Below are 19,710 nucleotides of genomic sequence, written 5' to 3'. Positions count from 1 at the left end.
TGGCTTAAGGTCATGACGCGGACAATCTGGCTACTGGCCATGACTGCTAGGGACGAAAAATGGTGTTAAAGTGATTATGTCTACCTGGGATCGGCTATGTGGTAAAGTTATTCGAAGGTAGGATAGGTTTGAAAGGGAAAAAAGTGCTTGTGGTAATATGTTCATAGGGTTTTGCAGGCTGCCATGGCAAGGGAAGAGGGGCTGTGTACGGAGCCCCGCCTTCCCTTTCCATGTTGGCTGTCCTGGAAAAGGATTTTCCTTCCTACAGTGGGATGCCGCAGGCATCCCGCTATAGGAAGAAAAATCTATGTTTTAGCACCCTGGGTTCCCGCTTTGGGAACCAGGGGTGCTAATGGCCTTTATCCCCCATTTCAGGGTCTGCAATGGACGATAATGGTCTGTAGCCCTCCTTATTTATTTATTTATAACGCACCAATGCCCGCAGACATCAGGCTGTGTGGTTACAGTATTTGTTAAAGAAGATGAGTTAGAGGAAGACAACTTACTACTTGCTGAGAAAGGAACAACCTTTCTGAGAGCATTGCGGTAATTGGATTTGGTGTGGCGGGCGCATGGAGTTGGTCCCGTAGGAGTACTGTCGAGGTAGTCTGCGACTGAGTACCAAATTGCACTCAGTGCATTTCACTTTGGTAGCTTTAGCCTTTGGTACACTCCCAACAGTAGCAAAGAACTGGCACACCCATGATTCGAACTTGGTGCTAGAAGTAGGCACTTCCTCTACCTCATCTTCTTTGTCCTCTTAATTGTCTTTTTTTGTTGTGAAGGTCCTCCAGCTGGTGGTGGTGGTGGCTCTTGGGGAGGAGGGATGGCAATAAGTGATGCCATTTTTAAGATAAATAGCAGTTTTATTAAAATTCTTCCAAGTATGTACTGTGTACTAGATTGGTAATGGATAATGAGTACGAAAAGGTGTAGGAGGTGTGCAAGGGAATTTTTTAAGTTGAAAGTTCTTAGACCAGTAGAAAATGCAGTTCCGAACTGTCTGCGAAGGACGGATCTTATTGTGAAATGCGGACAGTTTCTTGGGCACGTCATCATGCCGCACGCTAGCCTATGATCATGTGGCACTGTCCGGAAGGTCCACAATGAAGTCAGATATCCGTAGACATCTATGGATGCAAAACTACTTGAAATAGTTGCAGAAAGTGCGGTAGGTATGATATTAATAAGTTGTAGGTAAATAGCATGCACTGGTAAAAACCCATGAAATTCACTGAAAAAACCTTGTTAAAGGGACGCTATGGTTAAGTTGTACTAATAAAAACCTATGAAATCCAAATGTTGTTAAAAGGACGTTATGGTTACAAGTAAAATCGAAAACCCCCTGAATTTCACCAGTTATGGTAAATTAAGCAACCATAGCTCGCGCCACCACCGTGCACTGCTAAGACTAACACCCAGGACATCAAAGATGACATCACAAATATCATTGATGACATCTAGAGCTATAGAAGAGAGCTATAGAAGAGAGAAGGAGTTTCATGGGGGATACAAGAGCACAACGAAGAGTTAGCCGAGAGTGAAGAAGAGCTAACGAATAGGAGATAAAGATGATAATGAGTGTAATGGGAAGGGGGCAAAACAGGTAATGTTTAGAATAACAAAGTTATAATAATTATGCTATAAGATTAGTATGCATTACACAATTTGTTTATAGGAGTAGAAATAGGCAAGGGATAGCTGGAGTCAAAGAATGATCAAGTTTGTAAAGTATAAAGAGCAGAGTCCAAGAGTTTAATGGCTGAACTTGATATATCTCTGGGGCACAGAGGATTTGAAGAAAAGTGATGAAATAGATCTGCTACGCTTCAAAGTAAACTTGGTATATTGATTTTTAGATCTTCTGTAAGGAGGTACTTGAGAATGGGGGTCTGTTTTTGACAAGTATAAAGTTGGTTCTGAGGAAGTGGTCTCCATCGGGATGGATTGAAGAGAGTGGAGCAGGTTGTAGAGATCACTGGGTTCCCTGAATTCTGAGGTTGGTCCATCTGGTATGGTGCCGATCATTTTCACTGGTTCAAGCAGTCCATATCTAATACCAAAGGTCTTCATCAGAGGTCTCATATGAAGGAATTTCTTCCTTTTGATTTGGGTCAGTTTGGAAAAATCTGAGAAAATGAAGATCTTATGTCCTTAGAAGAGAAGAGGAGAGTTTTTCCTTGCAGCTTGCAATGTTTCGCACGCTTGCTGATGTCTTAGAAAGCAAGCAATGAGAGGTCTGCCGTAATATTTTTAGTAGCAGAACAAGGCCTTATAACGTGCGCATGTTGTAATTCCAGTGTGGGTGAGAAAGTAATTCCTAAAGCAGTGATCCATTTGGTTAGGAAAAGTATAGGGTCACCTGCTTCAATGTTCTCAGAGATCCTATAAAAGCAAAGGTTGTCTCTCCAATTTTTATCTTCCAAATCTATGTTGTCGCATTCAAATTGTAGGAACTTTTGTTGCATACATTCAAGGCCTTTAACCCTATCTTCAACAAAAAAATCCTTTCCTCCCTTTCATCCAATCTTCCAGAAAACAATTACATTTCTTGTTTGAAGCCTTTACTTTCTTCTTGAATATTGGAAGAATGTGAGTCTAATGTGGAAAATGTGGAAATGGAAGAGCGAATGTTGTTGAGTTCTTCTAGGATTTTTTGAAAACAAAAATGAAATGAAGAATTTTCTGGTGCTTTAACAGATTTCGTAATTTCTTCCATATTTTGTCAAATATTTGATGGATTGTGGTTAGATTCTAAAGAATCAGCAAAATAAAAAGAATAGAGTGTAATAATTGGTTTAGCCACTAGGTGTCAGTGTTGTGTAGGCCTCCAGGTCAACAGGGAAGTCGGGGAGTGACGTAAGTTTAAATAAAGAAATTTACCTCAGTGAGGGATGGCAGTTCGTTTGAGCGGCAGTCGCTGGTGCGCTGTTGTTTCTCCCCTCTCTGGTATGCTAAAGAAGGCCTCCAAGGGCCTCATCACGACTTTGGCGGTAACCCTTAAATCCGGCGGTATCGCTATTACCGCCGGATTTAAGGGTCCGTCAAATCAGGACTTCGGCGGATTTCACCCCAGCTATTAGCTGGGGGGAAATCTGCCATAAATTTGCGCTATTACCGCCTGCAGGAAATCCGCCGGCAGTAAGAGCGCAAATTTTCCCCATTGAGCCCAATGGGAAATCTGGCATTCCCGAATGGGCTCAATGGGGAATGGGGAATTGCTTTACCGCCGAACTCGTGATCCTCTGCCAGTCCACTATACTCTGGAGGGCCACACGCGGTCTGAGGGGATCCACCTCGAGTGTTGCGGATGTCGCGTCTCTTTGCATTTGTTTTCGGGAGCCCAGCAAACCAAAGCTCTTTCATCTGCTAATGCCTATTAGAGGTTTAGGATAGTCTGTATTATAATAAAGAAATGCCCATATTTTTTAAGAGTTCTTCCTGCTCTGAGGAGCTTCCAAACTACAGTATCGTAGACCTCAAACCTAATAAAGCCCCACGTCTTGATGGTATTTCCATTGACTTTCATAATGCATTTATTGATTCCATCTCTCCAAAATGTTTACAACTATATAATCACTTGTTAGAATTGGCCATGCTCCTTTGGCAAAGCCCTCTTTTATTATTTTCTGAACAAGACAAAACCCCCTCTCTAGTTAAAAATGCCATACCTATTACTTTTATTAACTCGGATTATAAAATACTCACCAAACTTATAGCCAAACAAAAAGAAAAATGCTTCCCTAAACTCATACACATCGATCAATCAGGCTTCATAAAAGATAGATATGCATCCCCAACACCAGGCTATTTTTTAATATTCTAGCCTATTCTCAGAAATCTAATGACCCCTTGACCCTACTCGCTCTTGACACGGAAAACGCCTTTGATCGTGTATCGTGGTCATTTATGTTTCGCTCCTTATATTGGCATGACTTTTCCTCTTGCTTTATCGATCGTATCCAAATTATTTATTCCTCCCCCTCCACCTGGATTCTTATCAATAATTATGTTTCTTCCGCCTTTAAAGTTAAAAGAGGTACATGCCAAGGATGCCCCCCTCTCGCCCTTATTATTTAACCTTGCATTATAGCCCTTATTGCAAGGTATAAGAACTAATACCAATATCAAAGGTAATACCATTGGAAACACAGAAGTTAAATTATCTGCATATGTGGACGATGTCCTACTTTATCTTTCCGACCCTGCCTCCTCCATGTAACACGTGCTATTCTCCATAAATAATTTTTCTATCATTTCAGGATATAAAAGAAATTTCGATAATTAAGAACTTACGCCGATTCCTAACATATGCACTTTTAATAATACCCGATTATTTGGTATGACATGGCAATCTTCTCATATTAAATATCTAGGACTTCATATTGCTAAAGACATTAACACTACAATTACTCTTAACAATACCCATTTAATAGACAAAGTTACAAAAAAGATATTGGGTTGGTCACCTCTCTTCTTAGCCTGGTGGGGACGCTTGGATTCCATAAAAATGATGATTGGCCCCATAATTTTGTACACTTTATCGATGATTCCTACAGCAATTCCAACCAAATTTTATTTAAAACATTGATTCTCTGATCCTTAAAATCTTATAGAATCAGAAAACTCCAAGAATAGCCATTCATAAATTAAGATTACCAAAACGCCTAGGAGGTGTTAAATTCCCCAACCTCTGTAAGTTATTTTGTCTTATTGGGGTAAATTTGGGGTTTGGCGGTATTTTCTTACTGTAGAAATATTGGCGGTTATTTGGTGGTAAATTAGTCTTGCATTTAGTTTGGGTGATGAGCATAGTTTTCTTCCTTATATAATAACCCCATCATACAACAAAATCTTCCTTTCTATTATAATACCTCCCAGTGGTCTATAAAGATCCTTGGACCTATGCAATGTTATAACCCAATAATTATATTCAGAGCGCCATCTACAGTTTGGGGCTGGTATCACTGGCATATCTATATCCAGCAATCTATGTGCCCTTAGGTATCACTGGCTCATGGACGTCCAGTAATTTATATATTATCAAATTCCTTCCAATCAATAGTCCCTCTATCAAAGCAGCTAAAGATATGCATTCTTGAATTGTATTGTATTGTATTGTTTATTTATTTGTAGAGCGCACCGGGCCATTAGGCAAATGGGTCCTTGTGAAGTCTTAGGTTACAGTTACATAAATATCTTACATTTCTTATGTTACAGTTACATACATATCTCACATTTACACTCAAGGTATCAGTTACAAGTGAGGTTATGTTTGTATTTACAAAAACAGCTTGAGGCAGCACTAAGCAGGACTATACAGCGTGGAGAGATGTATATGTGCATGACAGGTAAGGTTACGGATACATATATGACATATATGAGGTTTACATTTACAATTATCGGTAACAGAAAGGATTAGAAGAGGTATAGAGAGAGGAGAGTTAGCGTAGGTGTGTTGATTTCAACACAAGTGTCTAGGCAGGTGGAAACCGGTCAGTCAAAGGTAAAGCGTCAGCAGTCGGTGTTGTGTAGCCAGAGTTTAACATCGGTTTTGAAAGAGTAGAAGGAAGGTGTGGCTCTTAGGGAATCCGGGATAGAGTTCCATAGATGAGCTGCCAGTACTGGGAAGCTTGAGCCTCCAGTTCTTTTCAGCTTGAAGTTAGGGATTCTAATATTATTGGCTTGAGCCTTTCTGATGGGGCGTTCAGACATATGCTTAGTGAATTTCTCTGTGCTTTGTTATTTTTAAAGCAATGCAGGTGCTTTGTTATTGAGACAGTTGTGTGTAATGTTCAGGGTTTTTCGTTTGATTCTATCATTGATGGCCAATCAATTGGCGGCTGTTCTTTGGTCAGATATGTGTTGTCCTTTGGGAATGCCTAATGCTGTTCTAAGGGTGTTGTTTTGCAGGGTTTGGAGTTTATTGGTGTTGTGTTTACTAGTGCCTAGCTAAAGTGTGTTGCAGTAGTCTAGTTTCGATAGGATAAGGGCTCGTGCAATAGTGATGCAACTGTCAGTGGACAGAAATGGTTTACATGCATAAATTAGTTTGCAGGTGTAACTTGTTGCTGACGCTGTGGCATTTACTTGCTTGTCAAGGTTGGGAGCTGAGTCTAAATAGAATCCTAAGGTTTTAACTTCCTTGGCTACATTTATTTTAATACCATTAAGAGTTTGTTTAGTTTGCTGGTGGATCCAATGATTAAAAGCTCTGTTTAATCGTCGTTAAGACATAGACCGAGTGTAGCCATCCAGGTTTGAATGATTTGATAGATTTTGTTTATGAAGTTAGTGTCTTTGCCTAAGTCTCCTTGGAATGGGATAAGGATCTGGTTGTCGTCAGCATAATTAGTATATGAGACATCCAGTTTGACCCCCCATCTCCTAATTTGCTAGATTCTAATATTACTACACAATGGGAACTTGAATGGAACTTCCAACACATCCCTGAGATGTGGAGTAAAATATGGAAACTTTATTACTCAACAACTGTTGCCGCCAATCTAACTCAAACTCATTTCTTCTTCCCACACCATGCATTCCTCACTCCCATAAGAATTGCATTAATTTCTCCTAATGTATCTAATAACTGTTGGTCATGTCTTTCATCAAATGAAGACTTTCTCCACGTAATATTTTATTGTAAAATTGTATATGCATTTTGGGAAAAAATGGGGATTTGTCAACAACATTTTTTTCTTTTTAAAGAACCTATTCTTTATGTAATATTATGATTGCCACTATTCTTAAACCTTACATGCAACTGATTGAATCGCCTACCTTATTTAATTAATTGATTAGCATGGCTTACCATACTATTAATTTTAATTGGAAAAATTCCTCTAATGTGTCCTTCTATACTTGGTGGAACTCAATTTGATCCCTCCACTGTATTGAAAAATGTCACGCCTTTACTGTAGATCGTTTACATGAATTCAACAAAAAATGTAATGTCTTTTTCAATACCTCAATAATACTGAATAATGATGTTCAACCATGTTGCATCAAAATTGTTATGCTTAAACATTATCAACCCCCAATATTTACCTCCCCTATTGTATCTTGTCCAGTTTGTCCCCCATATGTCTTATTATCAACTTTCAATTGAACTATTTCAGCCTGCGTCACATCTATACAGGATTATGAATGACACTTAAATGGAACTGTGAACATTAGCCTGCATCGCACATAGACAGGATTTTGTATGTTAGCATGTCCCACACTTAGATGGAATCATGAACATTGGCCTGCGTCGAATTTACACAGGATTATGAATGATAGCATGTGCCCCACTTAGACCAAATTATGAATGTTAGCATGTGCCACACTTAGATAGAATCATTAACATTAGCCTGCGTTGCATCTACATAGGATTATGAATGTTAGCATGTGTCACACTTAGATGGAATTGTGAACATTAGCCTGCATAGCATCTGGACAGGATTATGAATGTTGACATGTGCTACACTTAGATGGAACTGTGAACATTAGCCTGCGTCGCATCTAGACAGGATTGTGTATGTTAGCATGTCCCACACTTAGATAGAATCATGAACATTGGCCTGTGTCGCATCTGTACAGGATTATGAATGATAGCTTGTTCCACACTTACATGGAATTGCAAACATTAGCCTGTGTCGCATCTAGATAGGATTATGAATGTTAGCATGTGCCACACTTAAATGGAATTGCCAACACTATCCTGCCTCACATCTAGATAGGATGTTGAAGGTTAGCAAGTGCCACACTCAGTTAGAATTAGGAAGGCTAGCAAGTACCACATTAGATAGAACTATGAACATTAGCCTACGCCGGACCCAGGCAGAATTATGAATGATAGCAAGTACCACACCTAGACATAATTGCGAATGTTAGCATGTACCACACTTAGGGCCTCATTACGACTCAGGCGGTAAGGGTTTTACGGCGGCGTAAACAGCGCCGACCCTTACCGCCTGAGTACGAGGTCCCTTAGCACCATGGCGGACTTAACACCTGCTTTTAGCAGGTGTTAAAATCCATGGCGCTAAGGGACCATGGAGTTAATTACGCCACCGTAATTTACGGTGGCGTAATTAACGCCTTCCCCACTCCCATTATGCCCTATGGGGCAAAAATGGGAATGGGGAAGGGTAAATGGGGATTGGGGACTTACCGCCCCGCCAAACTCGGAATGGGGCGGTAAATCCGCCAACCACCATGGCGTAAATGTAGTTTACGCCATGGTGGTAAAGTCACGGCCCAGGCGGTAACTTACCGCCTGGGTCGTAATGAGGCCCTTAGACTAGGTTGTAAACAATAAACCGGTGCCACAACTTGATAGAATAGCGATTGTTAGCCTCTGCCAAGACTAGACTGCATCAGGAATATTATCAAGGCCGGATTTGGAAAGAACTGTGTATGTTAGCTTGCCTCACATATAGACAAGATTTCAAAGATGGGGCAGCGCCACATTTGGATACAGTGGTTGAATATTGATGGGCGTCATATATAGAAAGAATTGTGAATATTAGCCAGTACCAGATCTAGATAGAAACGCAAAGATATTCACACGCCACATATAGAAAGAACATAGAAATTTAGCACATCACTTCTAGACAGCGATGCCAATAACCAACCCACTAACAATTTCACCCCTCTGCAAACACCTCTCAAAATCTAACCAAACACAACCACAACCCTATAGCACAACAAACTGCACAAACTTCACTATCTCGCAACAACAAAACAAACCACACATAGGGCCTCATTACGAGGTTCGAGGTAGCCATGGTGCTATTAGCACCATGGCTACCCCCTTACTGCATTCCGGGTCCGGGTTCTCGGAATGGGTACTTACCAGGTCATTCGAACCTTGGAGGACCTGTTAAGTCCCCATTCTGAAAACCATTCCCCATTCCCATTCGAGCCCCCATAGGGCTCAATGGGAATGGGGAAGGAGCTAATAACGGGCCCGCTAGGTCGGCTGGTTAATCTTTTTCCATTGTTTTTTAAAATCAGCCAAAAAGTAGGTAAAAATAATTTGTGTTATCTGGGTCCGGTATGCAGACTCAAATCTCTATTCGGTCCGTGGACACCCCGCTGGACCAATCAGGGTCCGGTGTGATGTCTATGGACATCGGACGTGCCCGGTGATTGGTGATCCAGGGATCCAGTGTCCAGGATAGCACAGTGGGGAAAGAATCTAGAAAACACATATGAAGTTATTTGGTGGTCGATAGAGGGGCTGGAAAGGGTGGGAGGTCAAATAAAGAGAATATGGGGCTGTTTTTATAGGTGAAAAAAGGTTGAGCAGGTGCTGTGATAGTCTGTGGACACTGCAGTAGTCCGCGGACAGCGATGTGAACAAATAGTTTGGAAAACACATTTGGGTTTATTTGATTGCTTAAATAGGGCATGGAAAGGGTAGGGGAGTGGAATAGAGATGATATGGAGCTGTTTTTATAGGTGGAAAAAGGGGGTGCAGATGCCCCTGAGTCTGCAGTAAATTGTAGTGTCCGCTGACATTATTTCAATTGCAGGGGGTTCAGGGTGAGTTTTGTTATTTGAAGGTGCATTGTAGGTACTTGTTATATGGTTTAATCATATTGTGATGGTTGTGGCCAGTGCCCAGATTCTTGGGAGCATGGCCGTAGGTGCTCCCAAGAATCAGGGCACTGGCCACACACACTATAGTAACATGTGTAAAGTAATTATAGGCACTGTAGGGGGAGTATACAGTATTTGTAATATGGTGGATTTATGTAATGGAAGTGTATATGGTATTTATGATTGTAGTACAATTTAGGATAGTGCTTATGGAATATGCATTTGTTTATACTTGGTATGGTTACTTAGTTGCATACAGTAATATAGTTGGAGTCTCTGGTTCTGTTTCTGTGAAAAAAACAGTATAATTGCTTAAGCAGGATAGTTTAAAAGCTTTAATCGCATACAATTTTACATTACATTTGACTTTTTTGACCCTCAAAACCTGTACATTATATGTACTATGTTTAGAACAGCTTCAGTGTGTGCAACACTGTTGTTGTATTGATATGAAATAGTCATTGGGAAAGAAATCAATGGAGGGTTAAACAAATGTATGATAAATATGTGAGTGTAAGTGTGATAGTATGTTTGTTTGAAGTGTGTTGTAATTAAGGGGATGTTTACAGTAGTTAGATACCTGTTGGCGTACTTGAACTATATTTGATGTTAGAAGAAGTATTGCGGTATTATGGATCTAATTAGATACCTGTTGGTGTATTCTAACTGTTTATTGTGCTACAGTTTACTGAGTATATTTGGGTTGAAGGAATATTATGTAGACATGTGTTATATCAGCTTGTAACCTATGCTTTGAAGTAACAGAGGTATTGTTACATTCAAACCAACCACTTCTTTTTTTACATATGCAGTAAAGGGACCTGAAGTGGTTGTGGCACCAGTGTGGTATATGGTGCCTACTGTTGCAAATGTTTTCTTGCCAAGAGATACTTGGCCATGTGTAAAGCTAGTGAGCTTACAGTTATTGTTGGTATCATCTGCATTGAACCTAAGCAGCATTAGCATGACATATTGGCTATGTGAGTTTATTTGTATGCTGGCACGATAGTCTGAATTGCAAAAAGGGCATAATATGCCATGATTTGCATTCTGCACTGGTGAAATGGAATGTATTCACGATTTGGTATGGATACAGTATTCAAACAAACCCCAAGATAGAAGAGGGACTGGACAACTGGAATCTTCTTGCCCATTATGTTCCAATTCAACTTTTTAGCTCTTACTTGTCCTTTTTGTAGACCTAGGGGCATGATTAATGATTTTTCGGGTTAATTGTGAGCCAATTTTTTCCTGTATAGGATTGCAAGGCATCCAATTGTCTTTGAAGACCCACCAGGGTCTGGTCTATGAGGACCATATCATCCGCATATATTAGTCTCCCCAATTTCATTTTGGCTAAAGTTGGAGGGAAACATCTTATGTTGTTGAATGCTATGTCTACATCAGAGATAAAAAGGTTAAAGAGCTCCGGAGCCATTAGACACCCCGGCTTTAAGCCTTTGTTTGTACCTATGGCTCGAGTTAGAAGTCCTGCTTTATTGAGTCTTATTTTCACTGAGGTTTCATGATGAAAATCCTTAATTGGTGCCAATAGTGTGTTAGGGCAGTCCCACTGTGATAATTTAGCCAATTTTAAGGGGCGTCAAACAGTGTCAAATGCTTGCGTTAGATCAATAAACGCGATGTAAATGTTCTGTTCTTTATTCCTCTCGGTATGGCTCTTTAACAGATTTAAGATGAAGATGTTAAGGCTGGTGACAATACCTTTAACAAAGCCTGATTGCCAAGGGTCCATATGGCCTGATGTTCTAGCCCAAACTCGTAGAGATTTTAATATTAAAGATCCAAAGATTTTTCCGTGGGCATCCAATAGGGCAATGGGGCAGTAATTAGTTGGCTTGAGCCAACTTCCCTTCTTGTAAATAGGGATAATAATAGATTCTTTCCATGAGCGGGCAGCTTCTGTGATATGATGATATAGGAAAAAAAATTGACAGGAACTTGGCCCAAAGATTTATGTCCTTTTTTAGGGTCATATTGCGTAATCCATCCAGGCCACAGGCTCTGGAGCATGAAGATTTTTGAATGATATCTCTGATGGCTTCAGTAGTAGTATCTATCGACTCCCAGTTCACTTTAGAAGTTCTTAATGTCGGCACATGTATGTGTATATTGTGGATGGATGTGTGGGAGTGATTGTAGAGATGAAGAGAGTGCTGTATGATTGTGTAGTGGGATGATAGGTGTAGTTGGGAAGATTGTAAGGGTAGGAGTCTGTGCAGGTGTGATGGACGTGGGTTAGTGAGTAAGGGAGTGGTGGTGTGATTGAATACGTAGGAACATTATGATGTTTTGAGGACAGCAATGGGTTTTGTAATAGAGGTGTTTAGATGTGAATAGAAAGAGTATGAATTTTGCAATATAATGAGTAAGAGTGAAATAAATGTTGTTGATTTGAAAAATATACTCCAGACTTATAGTTAAAGTACATTGATACATTTAACAAGGTATACATGCTATATTAATGTACTTTGTAGGATGTGAACAGTGTTCGTTTTTCGGTAGCTGTCTTCGACAATCTTCTTCTTTGAATGTAATTGTTAAAGAAGGTTAGTCGGTATATGTGGTAATGGTGAAGTACTTTCAGTGAGCAAGGTTGTTATTTATTAAGGAATGAGGAGTTGTTGGGGAATAAATGTATTGAAGTGTTATGGGTGATGTACTAAAGTGTGTTAACTATGTTGTTAGAACAATTGCAGTATTACTGCTGTTAGGCACATTATAAGTAACAGGGCAAAATAAGTGTGAGAAAACGATGCATATTTAGGTTATTTTTGTGCTGCTAATTTTAATACAAGAAGTGCTGTGTTTGAGGGGTAATGTATTTGTAATGTGTTACAGTGTTTTAAAGGATCGGAAAACTGTGGCCTAGTGGTAATGCAATGGCAGTTTGTTGTTGTAGTAGTGTTTGGTGTTTTATAGTAGAGGATGGAAAAAGAGGAGTACTTTATATGTAAGGTGAAGTGTTGTATATAGATACTTTGGTGGTATACACATATGTGTGAGCAGGTGGAGAATGGTGGCAGTGTAAGGATTATAATGAGTGAGGTCAGAAAATGTGACCTTTATATGGATGGTAAAATGGAAAATGTTGACGTTTAAAAATTGGTTCCTTTTAGGATCATTTTGATGAAAGTAAACAAATACAGATATGCATTTATAGCATCAATGTGTGTAGGTTTTTTGTAAAAGAAAGAAAATCAGATGGACAAGATTTGTAGCAAATTGTTAAGTGGCTGTTGGTGTTGAAGTGTAATATGTTTGCAGTACATGCATACTTGCCAGCATGACCCATTGCTTATAAAGTCTTGGTGTTTTTCTTTGCATTGTGGGAGTTGTACTTGAACTTTTTCCATTAGAAAACTTGGAGTGCAAGTCACAGAATGCATAGAATAAACTAGAATTGGATAAGCACCTACACACTTGTATGCGTGTTGGGAGCAAGTATGCATGTATTGTAAAGATATTGAACTTCCACACACTAATTGGCATTTACAAATGTTGGAGAAATGTTTTGCATCTGCTTTTTGTTTGTTTTACAAAGATGTTACTCACAGTGCTGCTGTAAATTTATATGCACATTTCATAACTTTAGTAAACATGCTCCTAAAAAGAAATATTTTTAAACACTCAGTATTTTCCATTTTTCATTTAATTTAAATATGACACTTTTTAATCTTGCAGTCTAGGGAAAGTTCGTTTTTTTTCTGTTGCATTCTGGGGCTTGTGGTCCGAGTTGTGTAATGGGAGAAGTGGTATTAGAAGTCACAGATCCTCATTACAAGTTTGCCAGTCCGGATTTTATGGTGCCAGTAAAACCGTACCGGCACCGTTTTCTGGACCGGCTAAGTACGAGTTCTGTGGCCGTGTGGTGTTACACCAACCAGGTCTGACCTGGTGGGCATAACGCCACTGGCCGCAGATGGACGTGGAAACACCGGCACCATTACCACATCATGCCAGTGTTTCCACTTCCCCATTCCCATGGTATTTACAGAATGCTGGCTCTGGAATTACCGGATCACTGAGGCTGTAATGCCCCGGTAATTCCAGCAAGTCCGGAGCCGGTAAATCCCTACGGGTCTGGCAGCACCGCCGGACTCCTAATGAGGGCCACAGACTTCAAAGAAAGAAACCAATACTTGAGAACCAACTATAGTTTGGAATGGTTCATGTTGGCAAGTATGCTTATACTTTCAACATATTAAACTTGCACACACTAAGTGCCAATTCAAAATGTTGTACACATCTTTCTTATCAGCTTTTCTTTTTGAAAATCATTACACACAGTGCTGCTATGAATGCACATATGCATTGTTTACTTTTATGAAATTGCTTTAAAAAAGAAACATTTTAAACATACAGCATTAGAAGTAACTGCCACTTGATGTGAGCCTATATGCTGCAATACATGGCATTTGATAGAGTGGTTAAGAAAGAAAATATGCTTATTGAGAAGCTTATTATAGGCTAAGTGGCAGGAACCCTGCATATATACATTTGAAAAACAGTTGACAAAAGTACTTCAAACATATACGCATACCTGTACTATGTCTTGTTAGATGCAGATGTTGGTTAAACTGCAAATACAAATATTGCAGAGTTTTACAGTCGTTTTTGATGCAGGTGGCTGTGAGTAACAGGAGACATGAGAATTCAAGTGTACATCTGAAGTTTTGAACTGAGATGACAGAGTTACATGTAAAGTTTTCGGATGTGATTGGTGGGTGTATGTGTGACTGCTTGATAGTAGCCAATAAGGGACTGTTACAAACATGAACGTGGACAGGGTAGAAGGGCTGCCCTGCGCTACAGCGTCTGCGGACCCATCAGTAGTCTGCGGATGGCACGTTCTACATCCGGGTCTGTTGAGGATGCGTGGCATGAAAAAACTTTGTTAAAGGGATGTGGTTACAAGTAAAATTGAAAACCCCCAGAAATTCGCCAGTTATGGTAAGCTAAGAAACCATAACTCGCGCCACCACCGTGCTCTGCTAAGACTAACACCCAGGACTTTAACGATCACATCACAAATGTCAATGCGGACATCAGTGATGGCATCAGATATCTGGACCACTTGGTTTTGTTCACTGACAGTCAGAAACTTAAAATTCAAAAGGGACTATATATATAGATGTTACCCTTCTCATATGTTCTTACAGTACTTTCCTTAGGGTTTTCTCTTAGCTCATGGTGCACATACATGGGGCAATAAGCAGGCCTCAAACACACCCATCATTTCTATACATGAAGATAAACCTTTATGTTATGAACAGTTTCTGCTGATACTGCTTCGTTTTTGCTTGCTTTAGTTTCCTTATATGTACCTCCGATTTGCATGCCTTGTGGTCTTTATATGTATTGTTTGCAGTACCACAGGTGTCTAGTAAGTGTTTAATTATTATCTGGTTAGTACACGTTTAACAGAACTCAAAATTCTGATAAGGTACCATGTATTATTTTACTATCCAACATTGCAAGATTACCAATATTGTACCTCTATTGTACATACTGCAGCCATAGCCTATGTTTAGGTCTGATTACGTTCCTGTACTAACAACAACACTGCAATAGAATGTTGTTTAGAGCAGTACATTATTTATTAGATTAATTAGTTCATGATACGTCTCCCGATCACCCCTGACATCTTTTTGCCTACATTATAATCACAACCCCTTGTACGGACTTTTTATCAAAATTAATTTCACATGTGATGTCATCAGTGATGCCATCACTTACATTTGTGATTCCTCTTTGATGTCCTGGGTATTAGTATTAGCAGTGCACGGTGGTGGCGCAAGTTATGGTTGCTTAGCTTACCATAACTGCCAAATTTCTGGGGTTTTTCAATTTAACTTGTAACCAAAATATCCCTTTAACACATTTTTTCCACTGAATTTGATAGGTTTTTATTAGTGCAACTTAACCATAACGTCCCTTTAACAACAATTTTTCACTGATTTGTATATGTTTTTATTAGTGCAACTTAACCATAATGTCCCTTTAACAACAATTTTTCACTGAATTGTATATGTTTTTATTAGTGCAACTTAACCATAACGTCCCTTTAACGTTTTTTTTCTATGAATTTCATGGGTTTTACCAGGATACCCTTAATTTGTCTACATGTCCCTTACATCATATTGACCCCCCGCCCCAACATGGTAGCCACATAGTCTGCGGACAGCGCGACTGTCCGGACTGCGGGCAGCATTCACAATGCCCAAAAGCACAGGGGTTACCATACATTGTTATACCGTGCAGCAAACAAACAGAAGATGTTTAAAGGGCAACATAAATATATAGCACAATCAAAAATGAAATATGTTTACAAACTCTGTACTTTTGAAACCAGAAGTGCAACATAATGGAATGCACCAAGCACAAAAGTGACCTCTGCATCTAAGAATATTACGCCAGTGCAGCCTTGCTTACACAGTCAGAAGCAACTATTAAGAAGAAAGTCATACAAAAAGTAGTAAGTACACTATATTTCGTCCTGTAACATTGGGGTTTGTTTGTATGTACATGAGTTGCAAGAAGTATTGTTTTCTTTACACAGAAATGGCAAGCACCCTGGAGTGGCTAGTGGAAAATGTCCTCCATGATGAAATGAGTGACAGAAGTAACTCTAATGGTACACAATACAATTTTTTAAGTGGGAAAAGTAATGTAAATTGCTTCACATGTCACTGACACATGTTTCTTGTTTTTTTTTTTTTTTTTAACAGTACATGGTGCAAATTAAGAAAGTTGCCCGGAATTAACACCAAATGTGCAAGAAGATGGGCATAGACAGAACCCAAAATGCAAATGTTGCAAATTAACTAATTAGCCTCTCTGCAAAAATGTATCAGCTTAATACCAATTTTGCACAGTTGAAGACCTTTGTGGAAAGGTATATTACAGACAATGTTAAATACCACTGCCCAACTTGTACCTGTGCCCCTTCCCCCTGTCCCAGCCAATCATCCCCACCAAATCCCTTTAATCTACGATGTTATGATGAGACCTCAATCCCTTCCTCCCCTGATGAAAAGCCTATGGAAAACCACAATTCCCCTATATCCCCTATATATTTTTCCCATTCTGCAACCCCTTCCCTTTCCTAATTAAGTGTATTTGTGTGTGTTAATACATGTCTATGTGTTTACTATTGCTGTGTGTGTGTTATTTTTTAAAGCTCTGTTAGGAGTGTGTGGACAGCCCGACTGTCCGGCCTGTCCATACTCAAAATGGAGATACCCCCGAACAGTGCGCCTGTCCGGACATATCTGCAAAATCATGATGCACCTTTATATGATTCAGGGACCCAGAGCATGTCCTGCGGACACCTTGGTGCATGTGCATCCAATCCCCTGTGCCCTCCGAACACTGCTTCTGTCCGCAGATGTCAGTAAAATTGTGGCCTACTTTTAATTAGTTTGGGGATCCCGCCACTATCCTAAGTACACCTTGGTGCATGTGCATCTGATCCCCTGTGCCCTCCGAACACTGTGTCTGTTCGGAACTGTCCAATGCACGTGTCGCACTTTTAATTAGTTTGGGGATCCCGCCCCTGTCCAATGGAAACCTAGGTGCATGTGCACATCGCATCCCGTGCAATAGGTGTCCTACGGACAGCATTCCTATCCGTGGACCTCCGGGGATGTCACCATTTGACTGCGCCCACGCTAAGTGTCAGACTTATCTGTGGACACTGTCCTTACCCCCAGACAGTTTAAAAGGGCAGTTTTGGCCAATGCAGGGTGTTTTAAGCTAAAACGTCACTCTTGCAGAGGTCCTAGACTTGCCCTGGTCGATTTAGAGACTTCTGCAACTTTTTTAGCCCAACCTTTAGGCTCGAAGTGTCCGCGGAGAGCGCGCCTCTCCGAGGAGTGCACCCCTATAAAAGGTCACATCCCACTGCTGCTCCTCATTGTGTTTTTGGCCGACCAGGACAGAGCACTTGCTTAGATTGGTGTTGCTGGATTCCTGCTATTCCATACAATAGCATCCATGGCTGCTGCAGCTGCCTCCTCACCATCACCACAACCACCTTCTGGATGGCCTGGAGAGGTGAACAGGCATGATGATGCAGAGGGGGTTCAAGAAGACGAAGAGGATGAGGTAGTGGAAGTCCCTACTACCAGCTACCAGCATGAATTTTGGGTGTAGGGGCTGTTTACCACCGTTGGGGACCCAAGGTGCATGCAGCCAAGGTTCGATGCACTGAGTGTAATATAAGCCTGGGCTGTATAGCTATGGGACCACCTCCATGTCTAACCACAAGGCAGCAGGTCGGAGGGTCGTCCCTTTCGAAAGTGATAGCAGGTTGACTTCCTCTATCGCATCCTCTACATCTGCTCCTGTCACCACAAGAGACACTCCTGTGGGGCAGGGGATCCCTGAACATGCCCCACAGGCCATACATAATGCAGTGGACCCTTGCCTTTCAAGGGTCACTGTACTTTGTATGTACTGTAATGCAGTATTCTACAAGGGGGAAAAGTTTTGAAGTGCTTTTGAGGCTACGGTCCGGTAGCACAAGAAACAGTGCCCCCTACCTAAGTGAGGCCCACCCAACATCTTCCTCTCTCCACCTGCCCCTTCGTCCCTGTGGTTGGTGCCCCTTCCCTACCCTCCTTTCCCTTCCTTGTGTCTCTTGTATAAAAATGGCCAAATAATCATAAAAAATAAAAATAAAAATAAAGGGGTTTTTTTTAGAGCCACCTTTCACAGTTCAAAAACAGAAGCACCAAAAAAATGGTGCAGGCACCTGCGCAGCCTGCGAAGTCCGCGGACAGCATTGTAGTCCACGGGCATCTAAAAAAATATGGGTGGCGGCCGCATCTAATCCATTGCACTCTTTTGCGGGAGAAAGTGGTGGCTCTGACAAGAGCATTTTAAAAAAAAAAAAAAAAAGGTTTAGAGTAAAGTTGGCAACACTGATTGTAAAATGTTTGCTTGCAATATTTGCAAAAAGGGCTGCAAAGCATTTAGGATTTTTCGCCAAAAAAGCTGATTACCAGCATCAGTAAGATGTACTCCATCTCTGTGAAAAATATTGGTTCTGTGAAATGTGATGTTTCCATTATGGAAAGACGTCATGCCAACATCTCTCAAAAATGCACAAACAGCCTTGTTGCATTGTGCGTTGTGTTCTCCATCTGCGGACCAAGTGAACTGGAGCGCAGCCATATCTGTCTCTGGGCAATGCGAGAAAAAATTACTCGGGAGTTTGGAAACATGTCCATCATTTTCCAAATGTCTCCTTCATTGCAAACTGCAGTGAAATTCCCGTTACATGTTCCCTCCACAATGAACAATACTAATAGCCGGATGATGGCGCGTCACCAAAGTGGCACAAAGTGGGTGCAAGTCCACCCACTTCATGGCACGCACTCCATACCACTGCACATCAACAAGATCAAATCCAAGATGTGCAGCCACTCTTCACTGGTCTGCATACACCTGCAACCAACAGATCCACGAGTCCTCCAAAATTCACACACTCTGCCTCCTGAAAGACACAGCCATAGCCATAGCCATCTACACTCCTCTCAGCAAGCAGGCCTTCTGCCACACTCTCTCCTTGCATACCACACCCAGGAAACCTTACTGGGCAATACGCTGGCCCATTTCCATGTCTCCCATCGTAAAAAAAAAAAATTGGCCTTGGATGTGGCACATGCTGTCCGCGGACTACTGTGGTGTCCGAGGACAGATCATTCAAATGAAGGGGGTGGGGAGAGATATTTAACCCAGGGTAGGATATTTCCTGAAAAGAGCCTTTTTTTTTTTGGAAGGTGCCTTTTCTCTTCTTTTCTGCCTTACAGGCTTACATGAACCTCTTCAAAGCATCCCTTACACTGTGAAAGAAAATGGCATTTCCAGTTTTGGACAAATAAATGCCATCTGCAGTAAAATAATTCACACTCAGAGAATTAATGTTCTCATTCTCAAAAGTGAACATCCCAGCACTACACAAAAAACAAGATATGCCTATATTCACAAGACACCTTCCTGCATCTTGCTAAAGACAGAAGACATTGCGGTTGTTCCATACTGCTCTCGGTGGTATGTGTGAAAATACCACCTTTCAAATGTATCATTTCA

The sequence above is a fragment of the Ambystoma mexicanum genome, chromosome 4q, assembly GCF_040938575.1.
Source record: "Ambystoma mexicanum isolate Mex_15411 chromosome 4q, UKY_AmexF1_1, whole genome shotgun sequence".
Lineage (NCBI taxonomy): Eukaryota > Metazoa > Chordata > Amphibia > Caudata > Ambystomatidae > Ambystoma > Ambystoma mexicanum.
This window is presented reverse-complemented; position numbering follows the sequence as displayed.